The sequence below is a fragment of the Mytilus edulis genome, chromosome 12 (assembly GCF_963676685.1).
Source record: "Mytilus edulis chromosome 12, xbMytEdul2.2, whole genome shotgun sequence".
NCBI classification, from domain to species: Eukaryota; Metazoa; Mollusca; class Bivalvia; order Mytilida; family Mytilidae; genus Mytilus; species Mytilus edulis.
In genome coordinates this window covers 60,803,245-60,814,240 of record NC_092355.1, presented here as the reverse complement: position 1 = coordinate 60,814,240, position 10,996 = coordinate 60,803,245, and the positions used below count along the sequence as shown (strand labels likewise).

General features: G+C 35.1%; 1 long non-coding RNA gene across 1 annotated transcript; it reads right to left on the bottom strand.

Moving 5' to 3' along the window:
* Positions 1 to 418: 418 nt before the first annotated feature.
* Positions 419 to 10,791, bottom strand: LOC139497903 (uncharacterized). The gene is made up of 2 exons (XR_011657761.1): positions 10,760 to 10,791; positions 419 to 577 (listed from the first exon to the last, which is right to left on the bottom strand). It is a non-coding gene; the product is annotated as an uncharacterized lncRNA (long non-coding RNA).
* Positions 10,792 to 10,996: the final 205 nt, after the last annotated feature.

Here is a 10,996-nt window from a genome sequence, read left to right as displayed (position 1 = left end):
CAGAAACTCATTTGTGCTAAATGGTAATCTCCACCCACATTTAGGACTGGCAGTTATTTGTAGTTTTTATAAACAGCTTGCACTTTTTCTAAATTATATTTGCTTCTTTTAAGACTGACCAAAACTGTTTTTTTACCATTGTGGTTTGATTAAGGTAGTGTATATCAAACAGCTGTTGGAAATATTTTGGACAACCCTCTTATTTACAATATCATTTGATCAACACCTAGTGGTCTTTGGTGGTATCTCGCATAACATTAATAAGGTCTTTTTTAAAAGGCAACTTGAAATTATTGGTCCCATATTTATGTGCTATAGCAAATGTATGGGCTGCTGATCTGCATATATGATAGCAATATATTCTTATGTTTTCAATGACCCCTTATTTCTTCACTCCACTTTATAAGATAGAAATAAATGTTATTCCATATTTTATTGGTTTTTTCAAAGGTATCATAATTTAGACATAAAGACAAAACTAAGCACAGTGAAAAAAGTCTACTCTGTCCTGTAAAGTTTGAGATGTTTTTGTTGTTCAATCTTTGTCACTTGTATGGAAACACTAAATCTTGATAACCTACAACAGAAATATTATCACTTTTATTTCAATTCAATTGTTGTAGTTATCATGCATGTAATAGAGAAAATGATAAATTAGACCAGATCTCCACATTAATAATATCAAAACTAGAGGCTTCAATGATCCTGTGTCACTCACATGATACTTTTATTTACAATTGATGCATGATACAGAAATTGTCCATACCAACCGTCAGTGTTTACCATACAATACAGTACTTCTATACACTGTCTGTATACAGTATTTGTCGGATTTTGTCCATACCTATCGTCGATGTTTGACATAAAATACAATACTCCTATATACCGTATATCAACAGTATTTGTCTATACCTACCGTCGGTGGTTAACATACAATACAGTCCTCCTATATACCGTCTATCAACAGTATTTGTCTATACCTACCGTCAGTGGTTAACATACGATATAGTACTCCTTTGCACCGTCCATCAACAGTATTTGTCTATACCTACCGTCGGTGGTTAACATGCAATAAAGTGCTCCTATATACCGTCTATCAACAGTATTTGTATATACCTACCGTCGGTGGTTAACATACAATATAGTGCTCCCATAAACCGTCTATCAACAGTATTTGTCTATACCTACTGTCGGTAGTCAACATACAATATAGTGCTCCTATATACTGTCTATCAACAGTATTTGTCTATACCTACCGTCGGTAGTTAACATACAATATAGTGCTCCTATATACCATCTATCAACAGTGTTTGTCTATACCTACCGTCGGTGGTTAACATACAATATAGTGCTCCCATATACCGTCTATCAACAGTATTTGTCTATACCTACTGTCGGTAGTTAACATACAATATAGTGCTCCCATATACCGTTTATCAACAGTATTTGTCTATACCTACCGTCGCTGGTTAACATACAATATAGTGCTCTTTGATACCGTCTATCAACAGTATCTGTCTATACCTACTGTCGGTAGTTGCTCCTATATACCGTCTATCACCAGTATTTGTCTATACCTACCGTCGGTGGTTAACATACAATATAGTGCTCCTATATACCGTCTATCAACAGTATTTGTCTATACCTACCGTCGCTGGTTTATACAATATAGTGCTCTTTGATACCGTCTATCAACAGTATCTGTCTATACCTACTGTCGGTAGTTGCTTCTATATACCGTCTATCACCAGTATTTGTCTATACCTACCGTCGGTGGTTAACATAAGATATAGTGCTCCTATATACCGTCTATCAACAGTATTTGTCTATACCTACCGTCAGTGGTTAACATACAATATAGTGCTCCTATATACCACCTATCAACAGCATATGTCTATACCTACCGTCGGTGGTTAACATACAATATAATGCTCCTATATACCGTCTATCAACAGTATTTGTCTATACCTACTGTCGGTAGTTAACATACAATATAGTGCTTCTATATACCGTCTATTAACAGTATTTGTCTATACCTACCGTCGGTGGTTAACATACAATATAGTGCTCCCATAAACCGTCTATCAACAGTATTTGTCTATACCTACTGTCGGTAGTTACATGTAACATACAATATAGTGCTCCTAAATACCATCTATCAACAGTATATGTCTATACCTACCGTCGGTGGTTAACATACACTATAATGCTCCTATATACCGTCTATCAACAGTATTTGTCTATACCTACTGTCGGTAGTTAACATACAATATAGTGCTTCTATATAGTACCGTCTATCAACAGTATTTGTCTATACCTACCGTCACATACAATATAGTGCTCCTATATATCATCTATCAACAGTATATGTCTATACCTACCGTCGGTGGTTAACATACAATATAATGCTCCTATATACCGTCTATCAACAGTATTTGTCTATACCTACTGTCAGTAGTTAACATACAATATAGTGCTTCTATATACCGTCTATCAACAGTATTTGTCTATTCCTACCGTCGATGGTTAACATACAATATTGTGCTCCTACAATGTATATACCGTCTATCAACAGTATTTGTCTATACCTACCGTCGGTGGTTAACATACAACATAGTGCTCCCATATACCGTCTATCAACAGTATTTGTCTATACCTACTGTCGGTAGTTAACATACAATATAGTGCTCCTATATACTGTCTATCAACAGTATTTGTCTATACCTACCGTCGGTAGTTAACATACAATAAAGTGCTCCTCTATACTATCTATCAACAGTATTTGTCTATACCTACCGTCGGTGGTTAACATACAATATAGTGCTCCTATATATCGTCTATCAACAGTATTTGTCTATACCTACCGTCGCTGGTTTACATACAATATAGTGCTCTTTGATACCGTCTATCAACAGTATCTGTCAATACCTACTGTCGGTAGTTGCTTCTATATACCGTCTATCACCAATATTTGTCTATACCTACCGTCGGTGGTTAACATAAGATATAGTGCTCCTATATACCGTCTATCAACAGTATTTGGCTATACCTACCGTCAGTGGTTAACATACAATATAGTGCTCCTATATACCATCTATCAACAGTATATGTCTATACCTACCGTCGGTGGTTAACATACAATATAATGCTCCTATATACCAACTATCAACAGTATATGTCTGTACCTACCGTCGGTGGTTAACATACAATATAATGCTCCTATATACCGTCTATCAACAGTATTTGTCTATACCTACTGTCGGTAGTTAACATACAATATAGTGCTTCTATATACCATCTATCAACAGTATATGTCTATACCTACCGTCGGAGGTTAACATACAATATAATGCTCCTATATACCATCTATCAACAGTATATGTCTATACCTACCGTCGGTGGTTAACATACAATATAATGCTCCTATATACCGTCTATCAACAGTATTTGTCTATACCTACTGTCGGTAGTTAACATACAATATAGTGCTTCTATATACCATCTATCAACAGTATATGTCTATACCTACCGTCGGTGGTTAACATACAATATAATGCTCCTATATACCGTCTATCAACAGTATTTGTCTATACCTACTGTCGGTAGTTAACATACAATATAGTGCTTCTATATACCATCTATCAACAGTATATGTCTATACCTACCGTCGGTGGTTAACATACAATATAATGCTCCTATATACCGTCTATCAACAGTATTTGTCTATACCTACTGTCGGTAGTTAACATACAATATAGTGCTTCTATATACCCTCTATCAACAGTATTTGTCTATACCTACCGTCGCTGGTTAACATACAATATAGTGCTCCTATATACCGTCTATCAACAATATATGTCTATACCTACCGTCAGTGGTTAACATACAATATAGTGCTCCTATATACCGTCTATCAACAGTATTTGTCTATACCTACCGTCGGTAGTTAACATACAATATAGTGCTCCTTTATACCGTCTATCAACAGTATTTGTCTATACCTACCGTCGGTAATTAACATACAATATAGTGCTCCTATATACCGTCTATCAACAGTATTTGTCTATACCTACCGTCGGTGGTTAACATACAATATAGTGCTCCTATATACCGTCTATCAACAGTATTTGTCTATACCTACCGTCGCTGGTTTACATACAATATAGTGCTCTTTGATACCGTCTATCAACAGTATCTGTCTATACCTACTATCGGTAGTTGCTCCTATATACCGTCTATCACCAGTATTTGTCTATACCTACCGTCGGTAGTTAACATAAGATATAGTGCTCCTATATACCGTCTATCAACAGTATTTGGCTATACCTACCGTCAGTGGTTAACATACAATATAGTGCTCCTATATACCATCTATCAACAGTATATGTCTATACCTACCGTCGGTGGTTAACATACAATATAATGCTCCTATATACCGTCTATCAACAGTATTTGTCTATACCTACTGTCGGTAGTTAACATACAATATAATGCTCCTATATACCGTCTATCACCAGTATTTGTCTATACCTACTGTCGGTAGTTAACATACAATATAGTGCTTCTATATACCGTCTATCAACAGTATTTGTCTATACCTACCGTCGCTGGTTTACATACAATATAGTGCTCTTTGATACCGTCTATCAACAGTATCTGTCAATACCTACTGTCGGTAGTTGCTTCTATATACCGTCTATCACCAATATTTGTCTATACCTACCGTCGGTGGTTAACATAAGATATAGTGCTCCTATATACCGTCTATCAACAGTATTTGGCTATACCTACCGTCAGTGGTTAACATACAATATAGTGCTCCTATATACCATCTATCAACAGTATATGTCTATACCTACCGTCGGTGGTTAACATACAATATAATGCTCCTATATACCAACTATCAACAGTATATGTCTGTACCTACCGTCGGTGGTTAACATACAATATAATGCTCCTATATACCGTCTATCAACAGTATTTGTCTATACCTACTGTCGGTAGTTAACATACAATATAGTGCTTCTATATACCATCTATCAACAGTATATGTCTATACCTACCGTCGGAGGTTAACATACAATATAATGCTCCTATATACCATCTATCAACAGTATATGTCTATACCTACCGTCGGTGGTTAACATACAATATAATGCTCCTATATACCGTCTATCAACAGTATTTGTCTATACCTACTGTCGGTAGTTAACATACAATATAGTGCTTCTATATACCATCTATCAACAGTATATGTCTATACCTACCGTCGGTGGTTAACATACAATATAATGCTCCTATATACCGTCTATCAACAGTATTTGTCTATACCTACTGTCGGTAGTTAACATACAATATAGTGCTTCTATATACCGTCTATCAACAGTATTTGTCTATACCTACTGTCGGTAGTTAACATACAATATAGTGCTTCTATATACCATCTATCAACAGTATATGTCTATACCTACCGTCGGTGGTTAACATACAATATAATGCTCCTATATACCGTCTATCAACAGTATTTGTCTATACCTACTGTCGGTAGTTAACATACAATATAGTGCTTCTATATACCCTCTATCAACAGTATTTGTCTATACCTACCGTCGCTGGTTAACATACAATATAGTGCTCCTATATACCGTCTATCAACAATATATGTCTATACCTACCGTCAGTGGTTAACATACAATATAGTGCTCCTATATACCGTCTATCAACAGTATTTGTCTATACCTACCGTCGGTAGTTAACATACAATATAGTGCTCCTTTATACCGTCTATCAACAGTATTTGTCTATACCTACCGTCGGTAATTAACATACAATATAGTGCTCCTATATACCGTCTATCAACAGTATTTGTCTATACCTACCGTCGGTGGTTAACATACAATATAGTGCTCCTATATACCGTCTATCAACAGTATTTGTCTATACCTACCGTCGCTGGTTTACATACAATATAGTGCTCTTTGATACCGTCTATCAACAGTATCTGTCTATACCTACTATCGGTAGTTGCTCCTATATACCGTCTATCACCAGTATTTGTCTATACCTACCGTCGGTAGTTAACATAAGATATAGTGCTCCTATATACCGTCTATCAACAGTATTTGGCTATACCTACCGTCAGTGGTTAACATACAATATAGTGCTCCTATATACCATCTATCAACAGTATATGTCTATACCTACCGTCGGCGGTTAACATACAATATAATGCTCCTATATACCGTCTATCAACAGTATTTGTCTATACCTACTGTCGGTAGTTAACATACAATATAATGCTCCTATATACCGTCTATCACCAGTATTTGTCTATACCTACTGTCGGTAGTTAACATACAATATAGTGCTTCTATATACCGTCTATCAACAGTATTTGTCTATACCTACTGTCGGTAGTTAACATACAATATAGTGCTTCTATATACCATCTATCAACAGTATATGTCTATACCTACCGTCGGAGGTTAACATACAATATAATGCTCTTATATACCATCTATCAACAGTATATGTCTATACCTACCGTCGGTGGTTAACATACAATATAATGCTCCTATATACCGTCTATCAACAGTATTTGTCTATACCTACTGTCGGTAGTTAACATACAATATAGTGCTTCTATATACCATCTATCAACAGTATATGTCTATACCTACCGTCGGTGGTTAACATACAATATAATGCTCCTATATACCGTCTATCAACAGTATTTGTCTATACCTACTGTCGGTAGTTAACATACAATATAGTGCTTCTATATACCGTCTATCAACAGTATTTGTCTATACCTACTGTCGGTAGTTAACATACAATATAGTGCTTCTATATACCATCTATCAACAGTATATGTCTATACCTACCGTCGGTGGTTAACATACAATATAATGCTCCTATATACCGTCTATCAACAGTATTTGTCTATACCTACTGTCGGTAGTTAACATACAATATAGTGCTTCTATATACCCTCTATCAACAGTATTTGTCTATACCTACCGTCGCTGGTTAACATACAATATAGTGCTCCTATATACCGTCTATCAACAATATATGTCTATACCTACCGTCAGTGGTTAACATACAATATAGTGCTCCTATATACCGTCTATCAACAGTATTTGTCTATACCTACCGTCGGTAGTTAACATACAATATAGTGCTCCTTTATACCGTCTATCAACAGTATTTGTCTATACCTACCGTCGGTAATTAACATACAATATAGTGCTCCTATATACCGTCTATCAACAGTATTTGTCTATACCTACCGTCGGTGGTTAACATACAATATAGTGCTCCTATATACCGTCTATCAACAGTATTTGTCTATACCTACCGTCGCTGGTTTACATACAATATAGTGCTCTTTGATACCGTCTATCAACAGTATCTGTCTATACCTACTATCGGTAGTTGCTCCTATATACCGTCTATCACCAGTATTTGTCTATACCTACCGTCGGTAGTTAACATAAGATATAGTGCTCCTATATACCGTCTATCAACAGTATTTGGCTATACCTACCGTCAGTGGTTAACATACAATATAGTGCTCCTATATACCATCTATCAACAGTATATGTCTATACCTACCGTCGGTGGTTAACATACAATATAATGCTCCTATATACCGTCTATCAACAGTATTTGTCTATACCTACTGTCGGTAGTTAACATACAATATAATGCTCCTATATACCGTCTATCACCAGTATTTGTCTATACCTACTGTCGGTAGTTAACATACAATATAGTGCTTCTATATACCGTCTATCAACAGTATTTGTCTATACCTATTGTCGGTAGTTAACATACAATATAGTGCTTCTTCTATATACCATCTATCAACAGTATATGTCTATACCTACCGTCAGTGGTTAACATACAATATAATGCTCCTATATACCGTCTATCAACAGTATTTGTCTATACCTACTGTCGGTAGTTAACATACAATATAGTGCTTCTATATACCGTCTATCAACAGTATTTGTCTATACCTACCGTCGCTGGTTAACATACAATATAGTGCTCCTATATACCGTCTATCAACAATATGTCTATACCTACCGTCAGTGGTAAACATACAATATAGTGCTCCTATATACCGTCTATCAACAGTATTTGTCTATACCTACCGTCGGTAGTTAACATACAATATAGTGCTCCTTTATACCGTCTATCAACAGTATTTGTCTATACCTACCGTCGGTGGTTAACATACAATATAGTGCTCCTATATACCGTCTATCAACAGTATTTGTCTATACCTACCGTCGATGGTTAACATATAATATAGTGCTCCTATATACCGTCTATCAACAGTATTTGTCTATACCTACCGTCGCTGGTTTACATACAATATAGTGCTCTTTGATACCGTCTATCAACAGTATCTGTCTATACCTACTATCGGTAGTTGCTCCTATATACCGTCTATCACCAGTATTTGTCTATACCTACCGTCGGTGGTTAACATAAGATATAGTGCTCCTATATACCGTCTATCAACAGTATTTGGCTATACCTACCGTCAGTGGTTAACATACAATATAGTGCTCCTATATACCATCTATCAACAGTATATGTCTATACCTACCGTCGGTGGTTAACATACAATATAATGCTCCTATATACCGTCTATCAACAGTATTTGTCTATACCTACTGTCGGTAGTTAACATACAATATAGTGCTTCTATATACCGTCTATCAACAGTATTTGTCTAAACCTACCGTCGATGGTTAACATACAATATAGTGCTCCTATATACCGTCTATCAACAGTATTTGTCTATTCCTATCGTCGGTTGTTAACATACAACATAGTGCTCCCATATACCGTCTATCAACAGTATTTGTCTATACCTACTGTCGGTAGTTAACATACAATATAGTGCTCCTAAATACCGTCTATCAACAGTATTTGTCTATACCTACCGTCGGTAGTTAACATACAATATAGTGCTCCTATATACCGTCTATCAACAGTATTTGTCTATACCTTCCGTCAGTGGTTAACATACAATATTGTGCTCCTATATACCGTCTATCAACAGTATATGTCTATACCTACCGTCGGTGGTTAACGTACAATATAGTGCTCTCATAAACCGTCTATCAACAGTATTTGTCTATACCTACTGTCGGTAGTTAACATACAATATAGTGCTTCTATATACCGTCTATCAACAGTATTTGTCTATTATACCTACCGTCGGTGGTTAACATACAATATAGTGCTCCTATAGTCTATCAACAGTATTTGTCTATTCCTACCGTCGGTGGTTAACATACAATATAGTGCTCCCATATACCGTCTATCAACAGTATTTGTCTATACCTAGTGTCGGTATTTAACATACAATATAGTGCTCCTATATACCGTCTATCAACAGTATTTGTCTATACCTACTGTCGGTAGTTAACATACAATATAGTGCTCCTATATACCGTCTATCAACAGTATTTGTCTATACCTACCGTCGGTGGTTAACATACAATTTAGTGCTCCTATATACCGTCTATCACCAGTATTTGTCTATACCTACCGTCGGTGGTTAACATGGAATATAGTGCTCCTATATACCGTCTATCAACAGTATTTGTTGATACCTACTGGCGGGGGTTAACATAGAATATAGTGCTCCTATATACCAAGAGGGATAACGGATCTGCATCTAGAATTTATCATGCTGCCCTTTTTTTGGATTTTTAAAATTCTTGTTATCCCTCAATTTTTACATTCATCCCAAATAATACAACAGTAGTCAATTAGAGGCAGAACACCCATTGTATTATGTTTTCTTGCAGTTATATAAAAAAAAATGTATTTAAGAAAGATGGTATATTCTGGATGATATATTAGCACAACCTTGGTCAATTTGATTTCTCCAGTTACTTAGTGGGCTGTCAATTTTGAAACTAATATTTTTTCACATGAAGAATTTTGTAATACTTTAATTTATTATCAAGTTTGGTTGAAAAGTCTGAATAGTTTCTGCTTTGTTCCAGTAATCAAACATTTTGTTTCATTTGCATCTATGAACATGTTATTCATTTTACACCACTCTTCAACCCTGTATAAATCTTCTTGAACATCATCATTTATATTTTCTAAATGTTTCCCCCTGATGTATGAATAGTGGTGTCATCAGCATATACAACGATATAGGTCTGTTTCACAATTTTTAATGCATAAGGGAAGGTCATTTATAAATAGCACAAACAATAGAGGACAAGGTATAGAACATTGGGGAACACCAAATTTTACATGTTGTTGTTCAGAGTTAACATTACAAATGTATACCTTTTGTTATTCAGGTACGACTTAAATAAACTAACAGTAGTCTCACTAAATCCATACATGTCGAGCTTTAAACAAAGAAAGTCATATTCTACCAAATCAAAAGCTTTTTTTTAAATCTTAATAAAATTGCTAGGTTTAAATTACCATCTTTCATTTCTTGCAACCATGTGTCAATGATATTAAATAAATGTCAAGCTCAATCCAGTATATATTCCAAGTTATGGACGAATGATAGTGCTATTAAAAATATAAAATCATAACCAGTGCTTTTCTCTTTTTCTATTTACAGTATATGACTAGGTAATAATGATTACTTTTTTCAACTATTTTCATACTTTTTTGTTTCCTCTGCTTTTCAAGGGCATAATTGTTTATGGCAAACTAAGCATCTGCATAATAAATCAAAATATTCCTAACTATACTCTACCTCAAATTCTGGAAACTGCAAAATTTTTGTCAAAATTATGTGTGTATAATGTTTGTGTACAGTCATTCAACTAAAAAAGGACAAAAATTATTTTTTTGTGTATAAATAAATAATTGTGATTTTAATGTCTTAATATAATAAAAAAAACTTCAAAAGATTAAATTTAAATTATAATCTAAACATGAAAGAGCACATATAAATCAACCTTTTACTCAGATTTATATCTAAAACCAGTTA